Source organism: Ursus arctos, chromosome X, assembly GCF_023065955.2.
Source record: "Ursus arctos isolate Adak ecotype North America chromosome X, UrsArc2.0, whole genome shotgun sequence".
NCBI classification, from domain to species: domain Eukaryota; kingdom Metazoa; phylum Chordata; class Mammalia; order Carnivora; family Ursidae; genus Ursus; species Ursus arctos.
The window spans coordinates 34,753,481-34,771,320 of NC_079873.1; the positions used below are offsets into that span (position 1 = coordinate 34,753,481).

Below are 17,840 nucleotides of genomic sequence, written 5' to 3' on the forward strand. Positions count from 1 at the left end.
CCTGGACCGCGCCCGCAGCTCCTGCCAGGCACAGGGGCCTTGCAGAAGGTGTAGACCAGCCTGTCTGCTGGGCGGGGAGGCCGCCGTGCAGCCCCTGAGGCCTGGCCTCTGACCCCCACCCCCCCACCCGCGGCAGGTGCTGTTCTCAAGGCCTCTGCTCCTGTGTTTCTCAGCCGCGGTGCCCTAGGCCACCCCAGTCCCCCACCCCGGCCAAGGTCCAGGTTGGGGGGGATCCTTCACCCTGCGGACTGCCAGCCTCCGAGTCCTCTCTGTTCAGGGAGAAGCCTGGCGAGTACCTCAGGAGCCCTAACCTTCTGTCTGCTCCCGCCTCTTGGTCATCTCCAGGGATTTCAGGGTAAGCCGACCTCCTCCCTCCTCCCAGGAAGGAAGCCTTCCCCTGAGGTGACTCCAGCCGGAGCACAGGCCCTTTTCGTGGTAATCCATTACCCTACATCCTGCTCTGTTGGAGTTTTTTCATCTTTAATTATCTTGTGATGACAAAATTACATGCTCTTTGGAAGACAAACAAGGTGGAAATGTATAATTCTTTGTGCTTCCACCTTCCAGAAATAACCCGTGCTCGCTCTGGTTTATATTCCTCAGGATAGATGCGTGTATTCTGACATATGAGAAGGCTTTAATTTTATTTTTTATATTTTAGTTTTTAGTGTGCTAAAATATACATATCATTTTTATAACATGTATACAATGTAAAAATTTAAAAATTTAATTATATCCAATTTAAAATTTTTAATTTACCATTTTAACCATTTTTTAATTAAAAACATTTTTTAAGATTTTATTTATTTATTTGAGAGAGAGCACGAGTAGGGGAAGGAGCAGCGGGAGAGGGACAAGCAGACTCCCTGCTAAGCAAGACCTGAGCCAAAGGCAGACCCTTAACTGACTGAACCACCCAGGTGCCCCCCATTCTGGCCATTTTAAGCATACAGTTCAGTGGCATTAAGCACATTCACATTGCTGTGGAACCATCACCGCCACCTATCTCCAGAACTTTCTTATCTTCCCAAACTGAAACTCTGTCCCCATTAAACACTAACTTCCCATTTCCCCTTCCCCCAGCCCTTAGCCCCCAGACTTTGTGTCTCTGTGAATTGGCTACTCTAGGGACTGCATCTAAGTAGAATCACACAATATTTGTCCTTTTTTAAAAAATTTTTTATTTAAGTTCTCTCTCTGCCCAATGTGGGGCTTGAACTCAAGACGCCGAGCTCAAGAGTGGCAAGCTCCTCCGACTGAGCCAGCCGGGCACCCCATATTTGTCCTTTTATGTCTGATTATTTCACTTAGCATAATATTTTCAATTTTTTAAAAGATTTTATTTATTTATTTGACAGAGATAGAGACAGCCAGCGAGAGAGGGAACACAAGCAAGGGGAGTGGGAGAGGAAGAAGCAGGCTCACAGCGGAGGAGCCTGATGTGGGGCTCGATCCCACAACACCGGGATCACGCCCTGAGCCGAAGGCAGACACCTAACCACTGTGCCACCCAGGCGCCCCAATATTTTCAATTTTTTTAAGACTTTATTTATTTGAGAGAGTGAGCAAGAAAGAGAGACTAAAAGAGCACAAACAGGGGGAGGGGCAGAGGCAGAGGGAGAAGCAGACTTTCCCAGGGAGCAGGGAGCCCCATACAGGGCTCAATCCCAGGATCCCCGGATCACAACCTGAGCCAAAGGAGCCGCCCAACCAACTGAGCCACCGAGGTGCCCCATGTTTTTAAATTTCATCCATGTTGTAGCATGCGTCAGAATTTCATTCCTTTTCAAGGCTTAATGATATTCCATTATATGGCTAGACCATATTTTATCTGTATTCATTCATCGATGGGCATTTGGGTTGTTTTCACAAGAATAGGGTGCCTGGCTTACTCAGTCATTGGAACATGTGACTTTTGATGTCAGGGTCCTGAGTTCAAGCCCCACCTTGGGGGTAGAGATTACTTAAAAAAGATAAATAAAAGTTTAAAAAGAAATATTAATATTAAATATATAAATTTATAAATATAAATATTAAATACACATTAAATATACATTAAATATATATCATATAAATTTATAATTATTCATTTTATAACTATATGATATATATTTATATATATAAATATATTTGATATATATTTATAAATATATAAATATATTTGATATATATTTATATATTTTTGTATATTTAATATATATTTCTTTTTTAAATATATATATATTTAAGATTTTATTTATTTGAGAGAGAGAGAGAACACAAGCAGGGGGAGTGGCAGAGGGAGAGGGAGAAGCAGATTCCCCACTGAGCAGGGAACTCAACGTGGGGACTCAATGCCAGGACCCTGGGATCACGACCTGAGACGAAGGCAGATGCTTAACTGACTAAGCCACCCAGGCGCCCCTCCATGTCCATAATCTATAATCAGATGCCCTCCTGGGCCAAGCCCCTCTAATATTCTGTACCCTTTAGTACTTTTTGCCTCTGTGCCTTTGTCTCACTGATTTTGCCTTTCTTCTAGCAGTTTCTATTGCCTAAAACTCTTTCTATGCTCCTCTGCTTCACCAATCCCTTCTTGGCCTTCTCCAACTAGTCTAACTCTCCCCTTGTCCAGGGGTTTCTGCTGTTTTTTCCACAGCAGCACTTTATAGGCCAGCACATAATTTTCTTGTTTTTTTGTGTATTATGACTTCCCGACTAGTGGTAGGCACTCCTTGAAGCTGTGGTTATTGTCTCTGTATTCTTCATACTCTAAGTTCAATACTGGGCACATTGATTTATGGGGGATCTTGAGAGGATGGCAAACAGGTTAGACTCAGTGTTAGAGGGGCTTCCATAAGCATGGCGGTAGCAAAACCAAGACATATTTTATGCAAATCTGTGTTTCCCATGGGGGGAGAAAACTAAAGTAAATGTCCTTTGTAAGCCATAAGAACTGTGGTTTTCTCTCCACATCTGGTTAACACTCCCCATCTCATCAATCTATGGACAATAGATTGCACATTTGGGGTTGGCATTCAGAATCAGGACTACAAAGTCATTATGCGGGCCTTACAGCACAGGACTTGGACAGGATCAAGCAGGGTGGGGGGAGAGGTACTGGAAGAGATTTGAAAATCATAGGCGATCACTACAAACAAGTTCATGCCAATAAATTTGGAAAATTAAGTGAAAGAGACAATCTTGTAGATGTAAACTAAAAAAATCAATTCAAAAAGAAATGGAATGTCAGAATAAATCAATAACCTCTTAAAAAGATAGAAAGCAAACATTCTCTCCCAGGGCCCACTCTATCCTCCATAAAAGAAAGAAAGAGAAGGAGGAAGGGGGGTGACCACTGGCTTTAGATACTTTTCATGGATGTGTTTTAGCCCATCTTCAGAAAATAGGAAATCCTTATATAAACTGTTACATAAAATAGAAGGGGAAACTGCCCAGCTCATTTTATGGGGCTATTAGAATCTTGATATCCAAACCAGATAAGTACAATAACAAGATAAGGAGGCAATTGACTAAAGTCTTTTATAAGCACAAATTCCAAAATTTTGAATAAAACGTTAGCAAGTTGAATGGAGCAGTGTATAAGACACTAAAACATTTTGGCCAAGCAGAGTTATTGCAGGCATGCAAGGATGGTTCAACATCAGCAAATCTATTATGGAATTCAGTGTTGATAGAAGAAGAGAGTGTGGTCATCAAGGGACAGTTAAGTTCCTTCTCTGTTCTGCCACTAACCAGCTGTATAACCTTTCACCTCCCTCCCTGCCCACTTCTAAAGGGACTCTCAGGCAGGGCTCTCCACTGAGAGGGGGAGCATAGCTTTGAGAAGCAGCCTGTTCCTCTCCCTGTGCTACTTTCTTCACCTGTGAGATGAAGAAAGAGTTTATCATTTTATAAGCTTCATGAAAGGAACATGGTAGAGCCAAACAAAACAGGAAGGGAAAAACTGCCGCATAGCTGGGCCCTGGCTGAGCAATTATGTCCATGGTGCTGGTGGGCTCCTTAGAGGAGATCAGGCCCACAGTGCCACCCTGTGGCTTGTTGGGAAATGCAGAAGAGGTATAGGTACCTCTGGGGCTGCCTGGCTGCAGACAAGAAGAAACAAATTTGGACTAAATACAATGGTGGATGATGGAAGTACATGCTACCACCTGAAGTAGTTTTCTTCCTTTCTTTCTTTTTAACTTTTTAAAAGTATGTTTGTTTGTTTGTCTGTTTAAGTAATCTCTACACCCAACATGGAGCTTGAACTCATGACTCTGAGATCAAGAGTCACAAACTCTTCCAACTGAGCCAGTCAGGTGCCCCTGAAGTCATTTTCAAAACAAAACAAAACTGAATCAGGGGCTCCTGGGTGGCTCAGTCTGTTGAGCATCTGCCTTCAGCTCAGGTCATGATCCCAGGGTCCTGGGATCAAGCCCCACTTCAGGCTCTCTGCTCAGCGGGAACCTGCTCCCCCTGCTTGTGCTTTCTCTCTGTCAAATAAATAAATAACATCTTTTTTTTTTAAGATTTTATTTATTTATTCGACAGACAGAGAGACAGCCAGCGAGAGAGGGAACACAAGCAGGGGGAGTGGGAGAGGAAGAAGCAGGCTCATAGCAGAGGAGCCCGACGTGGGGCTCGATCCCACAACGCCGGGATCACGCCCTGAGCCGAAGGCAGACACTTAACGACTGAGCCACCCAGGTGCCCCAATAAATAAAATCTTAAAAAAAACCAAAAACCCAAAACCGAATCTGATCAAGCCTCTAGATCTGCATTGTCTAAATACAGTAGTCACAGTCTTATGTGGCTATTTATATTTAAATGAATCAAAATTACGTAAGATTAAAAATCCAATTCCTCAGTCACACTAGCCACATCTCAAGTGCTCAGTACTCACATGTGGCTAGTGGCTGCCATACTGGACAGTACAGATATAAAACATTTCCATCATTACAGAAAGTTCTGACAGCACTGGCCTAGCTCTAACTACCAGTTTATAGGGAATACAGAGGGCGAAGGAATATATCAAATCACACCAAGAGGATGCACTAAACAACCTTCAGACTATGGGAAATTTTTTAAAAAGATTTTTGTTTATTTGAGAGAGAGTAAGAGAGAGAGAGAGAGCATGAACAGGGGGAGGGGCAGAGGGAGAAGCAGACTCCCCGCTGAGCAGGGAGCCCGACGTGGGGCTTGATCCTGGGACTCCAGGCTCATGACACAAGCCAAAGGCAGACGCCTAACCGACTGAGCCACCTAGGTGCCCCACAGACTATGGGAAATTCTTATGGGCAAATTATCCAATTTCTTCAACAACAACAACAACAAATTACAAGAAAAAAATGGAATGGAGGGTAAATGTAGAGACTAACAGACTTAAGAAATATGCCATCAATAGGACTTATTTTCATCTTAATTCAGACAAACTACGGATTTTGTATAAAACCAGTTGGGGAGGGGCGCCTGGGTGGCACAGCGGTTGAGCGTCTGCCTTTGGCTCAGGGCGTGATCCCGGCGATCTGGGATCGAGCCCCACATCAGGCTCTTCCGCTAGGAGACTGCTTCTTCCTCTCCCACTCCCCCTGCTTGTGTTCCCTCCCTCGCTGGCTGTCTCCATCTCTGTCGAATAAATAAAATCTTAAAAAAAAAAAAAAAAACCAGTTGGGGAAATGTGAACACTGAGTAAATGGTTGATGGTATGAACTAACTACTGTTATGGGGGGTGTTAATGGTATTGTAGTTCTGTTCTTTTATAAAAGTCCTTAACTCTTAGGGGCACCTGGCTGGCTTAGTCAGTGGAGCATGTGACTCTTGATCTCAGGGTTGTGAGTTTGAGCCCCATGTTGAGTGTAGAGATTACTTAAAAAAAATTAAATCTTAAAAAAAAAGTCTAACTTTTAGAGAGACATTTTGAAAAATCTGCAGATGAGATGATATTCTGTCTGAGATTTGTTTCAAAGCATTCTAGGGGTGGGAAGGTGGGTAAAGGAATAGAGGAGACAGATTGGCCATGAATAGATAATTTTAAATCTGGGTGATAAGTACTAAGGGTGTCCAGATATCTGGTCAAACATTATTCTGGACGTGTCTGTGAATGGTTTTGGATGAGATTAACACTTAAATTGGTAGACTGAGGAAAGGAGATTGCCCACCCCAGTGTGGGTGGGCCTCACCCAATCAGCTGAAGGCCTGAGTAGAACAAAAAGGCTGAGGAAGAGGGAACTCTTAAAACTGGGATGTTGTTTTTTTTTCCTGTCTTTGAACTGTAACTAAAACCTCGGCTCTTCCTGGGTGTCAGGACTGCTGTCACTCAGATAGGAACCACACCACCTGCTCTCTGGGTCTCCAGCTTGCCGACTGCAAACCTTGGGAGTTATCAGCCTCTATAATTGCATGAGCCAATTCTTTGTAATGAATCTCTTTATATACACACACCCAATTGGTTCTGTTTCTCTGGAGAACCCTGACGAATACACTCGATAAATAAACCCCATTACTGGATAAATACTCCAGTGGGCGCCATGATCTTTCAGCACAGTCTGTGGCAATGTACAGCCTTTAGTCCCTCCAAGTCACAAGTACGGCCTGTCTTCCATAATTAGAATATCCAGTCCAAGATAATCATACCTCCTCATCTCCCCTGGCTCAAGCCTGCTTCTGGTTGGAATTCTCTAGCAGTAAGTAGGTGTGGCTGGCTTCCTGTCTTATTTCTCCACCTTACACTTCCCCTCCCTTCCCCCACCTCTAGCTTCTCAGAGGTGAGGTTGAGTGGAGGGAGGAGTGGTGTCTCTCTCGACCTGTTGCTCTCTCTGAGTGGTGTCTCTCTCGACCTGTTGCTCTCTCCGAGTCTGGAGTATGTCTAAGGCTGATTCTTTCTCTCCTGAGAGTTTTCATGGGCTCTTCAAAGACTCTCACTACTGTCATCCTCTCCTGAGGTTGTAGATACAGGGCCTCCCTCAGCCATGGGCACTGGGCACCAGCCTCCAGTTTCTCTGTGTGTTCTCACCTCCCGCCCCCCACCCCCCACCCCAGAAGTCCTCTTGGGCAGTCTCTAAGACAACCCCAAGGAGGTTGTCTCCGTTAGGGCCAAGAAAACACCCAGACAACCTTTCTCCCAACAGGCTCTGGAAGGGTAGGCCGATGCAGTGGGACAGTGCTCTTTCTCTTGGCCACCATGGCAGTGAGCTTGCCATCATTTGCCCTTCAGAAGTCTTGGGTGAGAGGGGCACCTGGGTGGTTCAGTCCGTGAAGCATCGGACTCTTGATTTTGGCTCAGGTCATGATCTCAGGGGTCGCGGGATCGAGCCCCACGTCAGACTTTGCTCCTCCCCCTGCTCATGTTCTCTCTCTAAAAATAAATAAATAAATCTCAAAAAAAAAAAAAAAAAAAAGTCTTGGCTGGGAGCAGACCCCAGTCCAGAGCCTACCTTAGCATTCTGGAGTGTGGACCTGACACCACTCACTCTGGCCCTGGGCTTCTTTGTGGCTGGGTGGGGAGTAGGGGCTGGGCGAAGCCACTGTGGCATTCCGACATGCGTGCAAACACCCTGGGGTCAACCCTTGACCGATTCAGAACTTGGAGCCTGTGCATAAATTCAGTCTTCCATCTCCCTCAGGCAGACAATTCTGGGGCAACTTTTATGTGTCTCCTCAGAAAGTCCCCGGAGATATCAGGGCCCAGTTACCTTCAGCACTGAGGAGCTCGCACTGGTGGTCCCTCCTCCCCCAGTTCACTCTTTCCTGCCCCTGCCCCCGCCCCCAATTCCCTGGGACCACTCCACAATATAAACTCTACAAGGAAGCCCCTTTCTCAGGCTCTGCTTTTGAGGGGTGGTGAGGAGACAGGCTCACATGGACCCCTCATTCAGCTTTGGGTTAAAAGGCATCACCTCCCCCCACATACCTCCTTCCCCACATAACCTGTCATTTTTGGGGGTAGATGGGGTCTTAGACACAGCAACTCCTACCCAGCTCTGTCTCAAATCTCTTCAACTATTTTCCCCTTCCCACTCTCAGACCTTTCCTATCCTTGACCCCCAGACAGCTGAACAGGTCTGAGGACCATTTCCTTCGTAAATCTGTGTATGTATATGCCAATTTGGCACCTCACCCCGAGAGTTCATAGAAGCTTCCATTTTCGTAACCTGTTACACACCAAACATTCAACCCAGAATTCCTTTCCTGGGAAACAATGGCATCTAGTTGCTTTCTTTCGGGTCTGCAGCACAATTTGCAGTTCTCCTACCATTCTAGTTGCGTTTCCCCCCCCCCCCCCCACTGCCTCCCCATCCCCAGGTCCTGTTCTGAGCTGGCTTCCTAACATCAGTCTGAAACTATGCCCATTCCCTGCCCCCCGCTAGTGACAACAATGCAGCTAGAAAGGCAGCCCTGGTGTGTTCGTTTCAGCAGCCACGTCATCTGGCTACTTCAGCAGTTAACTCCCCATTCCCATTTCCTAATGCCTTCTGGACATTTCCACTTGGATGCCTGCAGCAGCTCGTTATGTCCTCCCACTGGCTGTCTCATGTATTTGTGGTCTTGGTGGATGGAGTCATCCAAACAGTGCCCTGGGCAAGTCACCTCAGAGACTTTCCTAAGGCCTCTGACTTCTCCTCCCCTGCCTTTCCGACCTGCCTATCCGCCCCCCCCCCCACCCCGAGCCTCTGCAGACCCTCTGTGTTCTAAGGCTTGAACGTCTCTTGGTCCCCACTGCCTCCTCTGACCTCCCTCCCATCTCCAGTTCGCTTTCTCTAAGTCAAGTCAGATCTTATCCCTTTTCTGGGTTAGAAATTCTTATGGCCTTTTTGTTGGCCATATGATCATCAGGCCTTTTTTTTTTTTTAAGTAGAGAGCACACACGCATGTGCACATGAGCGGGGAGGGGCAGAGCAAGACAGACAGAATCTTAAGCAGGCTCCACGCCCAGCACGGAGCCCCATGCAGGGCTCAATCTCACGACCCTGAGATTGTGACGTGAGCCAAAATCAAGAGTCAGATGTTTAAACTGACTGAGCCACCCAGGCGCCCTGTAAAAATTTTATTTTTAATCTCTACACCCAATGTGGGGCTCGAACTTATAACCCTGAGATCAAGAGTCACATGCTCCACCGACTAAGCCAGCCAGACACCCCTTGATCAGCAAGCTCTTGATCCATGAGCAAGAGGTACAAGTCTTCACCAACTGGCCTTAACAGCCTTGCTCAGCTTTAGTCCGTGCTCACACATGAGGCCCATGCCCAAGGCCTTCCTCCCAGGTCAACGCCTAGGGTCCAGTGGGACCGTGGTTTGAAGCTCTGGGTCCCTCTTTAATTCTGCCACCAAGCGCCTGGCTTCCAGTCTCTGACAGTAACAGTAACCTGGTGACTGTGGTTTTCCAGTCCTTCCCAGTGACTACTCTCTGCTCTCCTCATTTTATTTTCATATTGAGTCAGGTGCTCAGCGATGACTGCCTGCTATTCACTTGCCAAGTCTCAGGGTCATGGCAGCTGCGTCCAAATAAAAGTCATGTGCGTCGTACTCCTCAGTGCCCTGGGGACATCGAGTGGCCACAGCTCTTTAGGAGGCTGCACAGTGGTCTGCACGCTTCACTCTCAGTACCCAGCTTTGAGGGCAGGATTCTGGAACACTGAGATCTTCTCCACCTACACTCCTCAGTAGATGTCATCCTGAGACACTAACCTTGGGGCACTCTCAAACTACCTGCATGGGTCCATGGATCTGCAGAGGCTCATGGGCAGGCCCAGCCTCTTCTTGGAGTGGCCAAGGGGACCCTGGCGCCACTGGAGCGATAGCGACCGAATCCATGGGGTGGAAGTCGCCCAGACTGTGGATGGACCATTTATTTATTTATTTATTTATTTATTTATTTATTTATTTTAATTAATTAATTAATTTATTTTAACTATTCTCTGTGCCCAATGTGGGGCTTGAACTCCTGCCCTCCAGATCAAGAGTTGCATGCTCTTCTGGCCAGGCGCCCCATGGATGGACAGTTCTTAACTCTGGACCCTATGAACCTTTAGGCGGCGAATCCCCACAAATTCTTGTAAGATCTGATGATGGGTATTTGTAGTTCTGGGGAGAGGGTTCACAATTTTCAGCAGATTCCCAAAGGGATTTGTGGCACATATGAGGTTCAGAAAAGGAGAACAAAGGGGCCTTAGAGAACCACCATTTTGTTAGAGTATGGTTTTTCTGGATTATAATAGTAACCCATATTCATCATAAAATTGGAAAATAAGAAGACCACAAAGAAGACTGTAAAATCACCCTTGAGTCCAGCATCCAGAGATAACCATGTTGGCATTTGGGTGTGCACCCGTCCAGCCCTTTCTCTGTGCAAACATAAGCACATACCATCCCTCTAAATCTAGGCAAGAGGCTCCTTTGTGACCTGCTTCTTTCTACTTCAGATATCATGGACATTTTCCCAACTTATTAAATATCCTTCTAGAACTTTAAGGACTTAAATGATGTCATAATAGTCACTCGCTCGGGTGCCTTGTTTCGTTTACATTGCTTTCTGGGTTTTGCGGGGTTTTGTGGTTGCTATAAATAATGTTGTGATAAACACCCTGTTACATATGTTCAAAAATTTCTTTGTTTTCTTTCGATACAATTCTAGAAGTGGAATTTTTTCCTCATTTATTTTTTTAAAATTTAACTTCAACTAATTAAATATAGTGTTGTGGGTTTTTTAAAAGATTTTATTTATTTATTTGACAGAGAGGCAGCAAGAGAGGGAACACAAGCAGGGGGAGTGGGAGAGGAAGAAGCAGGCTCCCAGGGGAGGAGCCTGATGTGGGGTTCGATCCCAGAACGCCGGGATCACGCCCTGAGCCGAAGGCAGACGCTTAACCACTGTGCCACCCAGGCGCCCCTTAAATATAGTGTATTATTAGTATCAGAGGTAAAGTTAGTGACTCATCAGTCTTATATAACACCCAGTGCTCATCACATCACGTGCCCTCCTTAATGTCCATCACCCAGTTGCCCCATCCCCCTCACCCACCTTCCCTCCAGCAACCCTCAGATTGTTTCCTATGCTTAAGAGTCTCTTATGGTTTGTCTCCCTCTCTGATTTTGTCTTGTTTTATCTTTCCCTCCCTTCCCCTATGCTCCTCTGTTTTGTTTCTTAAATTCCACATATGAGTGAGATCATACGATAATTGTCTTTCTCTGTAGAAGTGGACTTTTTAAAAATTTATTTAAGTCATCTCTACACCCAATGTGGGGCTCAAACTCATAACCCCGAGATCAAGAGTCACAGGTTCTTTCGACTGAGCCAGCCAGGCACCCCTTAGAAGTGAAATTTTTTAATTAAAGGGTATAAACACTTTTATTTAAGGATTTTGATATTGACAAATTATTCTCCATAAAGGTTGGTGGCAATTTATTCTTCTGCAGTAGCTTGTGAGAACACTTATTCCCTTGCATCCTCTTGTGTGTGTGTGTGTGTGTGTGTGTGTGTGTGTGGTATTGTTGTTGTTGTTGTTGTTTTGTTTTTTGTTTTTTATCCTTGCATCCTTTAGTGATCAATACTCATTGGGTGTTATCTTTTGGGGAGACCGGGAGGGGGATATTTGCAATTTGCTAGATGGAATATTGCATCTCCGGCTTTCCCGAGTCTCATGTGGAAACTGGTCTGTGCTCTAGCTGTGGGTTGCACAGTTAACACTCCCTGAAAATTTTCTCCAGATTTTGGCAACCCTCTGACAGGTGCTATTCAACAGAAGATGACTCTGCTTTTCGCCTGTTCAGGAGACCTGACACACGGTGACAGCTTAATTTCCGGGTAGTAATGAGAGTCCATGCAACTGAACGACAGCAAGGTAAAATATTTGGTGGCTCTTTCCAAAGATTCCTTCTCATCCCCAGCTTAAGTCAAAATTTTCAATGTCCTGTGAACATTTAAGAATTGTAGCTCATCCCAAAGTCCACCCCTCCCCCCCTCCCCGGCACCAGCATGTCCCAATTTTCTGGGTAATTTGAGGAGAAATGAGCATGTCTGAATGAAAGCCATTTGTAATTAACAAACATCTGCATAAAGGCATTTCTGGTTTTACATAATGGACATGTTAGGGATTCTAGAAAGTTGTAACTGAAATCCTATTTCTAATTTCTCTGGGATTAACCCAAGGTGATTCTCTTTGTAAAGGAAATGACATCTGTTGCAAATCTCCATTTTTGTCCGGCTGCAGCACTGACAGTCACTTCGTCAGTCAGGTGGCTTCCTGGGAGCCTAATGTGTGAAGAACGTTGTACTGGGAGCTGTGGGACGGACGGGTTTTAGTCTTGGGTCTCAGTCTTGTCCTTGGGGCTTTATTGAGGAATGTGGCTGAGTCCCTGACAGGCTGGGTCTACTACTGTCCCTCCTTCCTGCTGGGGGCCCTGTTGGCTGTCACAGCTCTTCCCACTATCTCCTCAGCCTTTGGGTACCAGCAGCTGGAAGGGCACAGCTGAGGGAAAGCAGATAAATGTGGAAAGTGACCCCAGAGGTCACCAGCCCACACAGTAGTGTCCCCAAACTGGCCAGCAATGTTAACTGGCAGTTTCTGGGTTGTTGTTTTTTTTTTTTAAGATTTTATTTATTTATTTTGAGAGAGTGAGCACAAGCAGGGAGACCACCAGAGGGAGAGGGAGAAGCAGACTCCCCGCTGAGCAGGGAGCCGGATGCGGGACTGGATCCCAGGACTCTGAGATCATGACCTGAGCCGAAGGCAGATGATTAACTGACTGAGCCCCCCAGGCGCCCTGGCAGTTTCTGTTTAAACTGAAAATTGTTCCTCCACGGAAATTCTTGCCTTTCTCTGCTTTACAGTAAGGCCAAAGGTTTTGACTGATGGAAATAGCATGGCACGGACACAAGCAACTTGGTCCTGAACCAGCACAGAATGTTCCTTAAATCCCTCATCAACTTTGCTTTTCAATACCTTAATGTAATGCAACCAACCCCAAGTTCATGAAATAATTCCATGGACGAAAAGAAGCAAATGAGCAGGAGTCAGATACAAATGGGACGTGTCCACAAAATGCCATTTTGAAGTTTGTGGTCTGGAGCTTAGAATGCTTTTTCCAGCGAAAACCAGAGCAGTGTTTAAAGTGGTTGTTTGATTCCTAGGCTAGACCTCAAAATTCTATATAATTCATACTATGGCTGAAATACCTGTCTCTTGTCATTAAAAATTAGTAGGAAACAAAATGTGATTTTGCAATAATGTTTTAAAAACACGAAGAGGGAGCGCCTGGGTGGCTCACTTGGTTAAGCATCTGCCTTTGGCTCAGGTCATGATCTCTGGGTCCTGGGATTGAGCCCTGCTTTGGGCTCCCTGCTCAGCAGGGAGCCTGCTTCTTCCTCTCCCTCTGCCCCTCCCCCTGCTCTCTGTCTCTCTCTAAAATAAATAAATCTTAAAAAAAAAAAAAACATGAAGGAAAAACAATTTCAGAACAGAAAATAAGATGTTTTGTTCATCTGAAGCACTAGTGCTTAAAAAAAAACCAGTTACTAGAAAGTAGGGAAGAAGCAGTTCACTTTGGGGAAGATTTTAATAGGTACTTTTGGGAACTCTCAATGGGCTTCGGACTTGAAGTCACAGGTTCTTTTTCCCTAATTTTACTTCACAACTGATGGCCTTTTTTTTTTTTTAATACAATCATCGCACTAAAACCACTCTGGTTTAATGTCAGCAGTGCCTGTGGGGGAGGGGAGGTCTGGGCTTGAATGTGGAATTAAAAGGGGGGAAAGATTTTACTGAAGTGACTGTGTACTAGTTGGAGAGAGGCTCTGGGAGATAAGGGTACAAGGTGAAAGAGGACGGAAGTGAAGAAAGATTGTCTGAGGTGGAATTACTTCACCCGGCAAGGTGACAGATGGCAGTGAGAGAAAAGAAAGGTGAGGGTAGAGAAGACTTGGGTTCACCAGTGTCTGGGCCTGCAGAATGGCTCCGTCAGCACCTGAGAGCTTGGGTGCTCTATCCGGAGTGCTGGGTATGGATGGAAGGCACCATGTGTGTCTGGCCATTCACTTATGAGACCTGTTTTAATACCCGCTGTTTAAAACTAAGAGCATGCCGGCTCTGTGATGCCAGACTCTCAGAGCTCATTGCCAAAGATGGCGCCCCCAGTGCACTGGTACTCATGCTCTTGGATCTTGGCTGACCCTGAGACCTGCTTTTCCGCTAATAGAGAACGGTGGAATGACACTGTGTGACTTCTGAGGCTAGATCCTAATAAGTCTTGTAGCTACCGCCTGGGGCTCCTAGAACAGGCACTCTGGGGGAAACCAGAAGTGATGCTGGCTTCGAGAAGTCTACATATTCAGAGACTGCTACTGCGTTGTAAGGAAGCCCAAGGCTGCTTTCCAGCCACTGCAGCCCAGGCGTGGACATGTGAGTGAAGAAGATTCGGGTAAGTGCAGCCTTATCCACCATCTGACTGCAACTGAACTCAGGACCTCAAGGAAAAACTGTACATCTGAGTCTGTTCTCCCCCAGAACTGTGAGGAATAATGAATACGTGGTTGTTGGGGGTCTTTGTATTTTTTTTTTTTAAGATTTTACTTATTTATTTTGAGAGAGAGAGAGAGCACTTGAGCAGCAGGAGGGGCGGAGGGAGAGAGAGAGAGAGAGACTCTCCAGCAGGCTACACGCCCAGCATGGAGCCCAACGTGGGGATCGATCACACAACCCTGAGATCGTGACCTGAGCAGAAATCAAGAGTTGGACGCTTAACCGACAGAGCCACCCAGGCGCACAATAAATACATGGTTGTTTTATGCCACTAAGTTTTGGGGTATCTTTTACATAGCAGTAGATAATGGGAACCTGGATTAAGCCCAAAACTTGCTGGCCTACAAAGCATACCCACGTTTTAGTTCCAAACTATCATCTACTCCCATGAGGATGTGTTGACCCATCATCCTTCAACATGCTTAGCACAAGGGAACATCCAGGATCTCCCAGCATGTCAACTATACTTCAATAATAAATAATGCTAATAAAAATAATTTCCCAGCATGATCAGCTTTTAAACTTTTGTTAGATTTTATTTTTTTATCTGAGAGAGAGTGAGAGAGAGAGATCATGAGCCGGGGGCAAGGATAGAGGGAGAAGCAGACTCCCTGCTGAGCAGGGAGCCTGATGCGGGGCTCGATCACAGGACCCTGCGATCCTGACCTGAGCTGAAGGCAGACGCTTAACCGACTGAGCCCCTCAGACACCCCGCATGCTCAGCTTTTAGGCCTCGATTCATTTCTTCCTCAGCCTCACTCGTGGGCCCTTTGCTGGGTTCGAAGTCTCGTGACAACAATTAAGGAAAATAAATTAACCTCTTGAATGAATAAAGGTAACATTAGCTCTCTGTAGCATTCTGGTGGGACGGCCTTGGTGGAAACCCAGAAGTATCTCTGGGCCCATGTCCCACAGTTTACTGGAAAAGCAGCTTCCCGTCTCTACAATCTCTTACAGGTTTCTCTACAATCTCGAAGAATGGGGTCCTTCTGGAGACACAGAACAGTGCAGGTGTTTTTCAGAGACTGGCTTAGGGAAGTGAGTAACGGAAGACCATCTGGGCACAGTGCCTGAGATTCTTTGCACTGTTGAAATGACTTGAACAGAGCACTCACTTTCTTGGTGAGTTTTCCCTGGGTGGTTGTTTATGATGGGGCTGGTAGACTCATCGTTGAACAATTACAGAAATTAAGGCAATCGGGACAACACAGTCATCGAGCTGGCTTTGAGATCCTGGTTTCACCAATTCCTTCCCCTAAGAACAAAGCATGTGGTCACGTTCGAGGAGCTGATACGACACAGAGAATTGGTCCAAGGGGTCAGTGCCCCCTACAAGGCAGATAATCAATAGGAGTTGCTTTCCTCCTCCTACCTAGAATGCTGTCTTGAAACAGATGGCACTCGAAAATGTCTGCCCGATGAATGAATTAGAAGTCCTGAAACTGAGTAGCTTGGAGTCAGGTAACCCACAGGGATACTATAAATAGCCAGACTGAAAACAGCTCCATTCATGCTGTAATTGAGTTACACCCTCGCTAACCATACAGGCTATTCGTCCAGGCTGGAAACAGGCAAAAATACAGAATGTCATCAAGGACATCTTCAAGTACCTACGTTTCCAGACTTTATGGACACCGTGTATATTAATATCAAACATTTCTGATCTTTTACCCTTTTGATCCCAGAGGATGTAACAAAAATTTTTGTTTTGGAAGGCTTTGGTCGGAACCCTGTGTGGCACAAACGCTATTGTCAGCACTGCCAAGGGGCCCGTGAGGAGGGACTCAGTGACAAAGGTGCCTGTGAGCTGGGCTGTGGCAGTTGGTTTCTCTTGGGCTCCTGAAGGGCCTCGAGAAGACATAAGCAGGCAGCCAGAGAAGGCAGGAGAGAGCAGCAGTGTTTACCTCCCTCCAGTCCTTCCCCAGCAGTGCCTGGCTGGAGGATCAGTGGTTGGTCCCTTGGAAGCAATAATGGTGACAGTGGCGGTGGGGAAGGCAGGAGCAGAACAAGAAGGGGCCTGATCCCATTTCCAGAGCCACCAACTCTCGCGTCTTTCTTCAGGAACATTTCTGCTAAGGGGACTTGCCTTTCTTTTCTCTCTGCTTTCCCATCCAGCTGGCGTTGGGTCCCCTCAAACTGGCGGACGTAGGAGAAATGTTCTTACTGGATATTGAAACCCTAGGCTCCTGTGTGGTGACAGGAGGAGGCAGGGCCTTTGCAAGGTGATGAGGTCATGAGGGTAGAGCCCTCATGACGGGATTAGTGACCTTATAAACGAGACCCCCAGAGAGGTTCCTAGCCCCTTCCACTCTGAGGACACAGCAAGACGATCATCTAGGAACCAGGAAGGGAGACCTCACGAGACATCGAATCTGCCAGAGCCTTGACCTTGCAAATGCTTTCATGTTGTTCATAAGCCCCCCATCTGTGGTATTTTGTCAGAGCGGCCCGAAAGGACTAAGACAGTTCTCCAGTTGTCCCCGTGATGAGGTCAAGATATAATACAAGGAGGTTCTGATGGTTAGTTAACTACCAAGTAAAGAGCCCTGCCTGCTATTAAAGTTAGGTTAATTGAAAAGCATAATTATCCAATAAACCTTTGGGGGAAAGGACAAAAGGAAAGTTCAGCATGTACATTGCTGACTAGTTTACATTTCTGGACACTCCTTGCAATCTTCCAGGGTCCTCTGAAAATACTTCACTCTACATTCGTCAGAAGAATTTACCAAAGAAGAAGGCGATGATGATTACGAGAACCAGGAGAGCCGGAAGTGATAGTGGGCCTTTAAAGGAAATCTGCTCCTGCTGTTAGCACCTCAACACAATAACAAAAGAATTGTGACCTTAAAGGCACCTTTGAAGGCTCTGGATATATTTTAAATGCCTCAAGTTCGCACAAATCAGGATGTAAGAAGCAGGTGATTTAAAAGAGAGGGCTCACATAAAGAAAAAAACACTCCAAGTCAGAAATGCCGACTGGCTTCTGTTTAAAAAAAAACTTCTAATTTTGAAATATTACAGATTCACAGGAGTTGCATAACTATAGTACAAAATGAAAGCGAGGAAGTGTGCAATCCACAGACCTCATTCAGATTTTACCAACTTTATAAGCACTCAGTTGTGTGTTTGTCTCTGTGTGTAGCTCCGTGCAATGCTATCACATACGTAGCTTTGTGTAACCACCAGGACACCGAGCTCTCCCGTCTCCACGATGCTCCTTCGGATTATCCCTTTAGAGCTATACCCACTCCCTTCCCCTCCCCCTGGCAATACTGCGCTGTTCTCCACCTCCAGAATTATGTTCTTTTGTGAATGTCATACAAATGAAATGATGTAGTATATAAA

General features: G+C 45.8%; 1 long non-coding RNA gene across 3 annotated transcripts; it reads left to right on the forward strand.

The window, feature by feature from the left end:
* The first annotated feature begins 30 nt into the window (after positions 1–30).
* On the forward strand, positions 31–17,840 carry LOC113265881 (uncharacterized). Of its 3 annotated transcripts, none has more exons than XR_008958888.1 (4): positions 31–355; positions 11,686–11,819; positions 15,453–15,617; positions 17,177–17,840. It is a non-coding gene; the product is annotated as an uncharacterized LOC113265881 (long non-coding RNA). The 3 variants fall into 3 exon arrangements; XR_007188343.2 differs by having other exon boundaries at positions 136–355; positions 11,686–15,330; XR_007188344.2 differs by having other exon boundaries at positions 51–355; positions 11,686–15,617.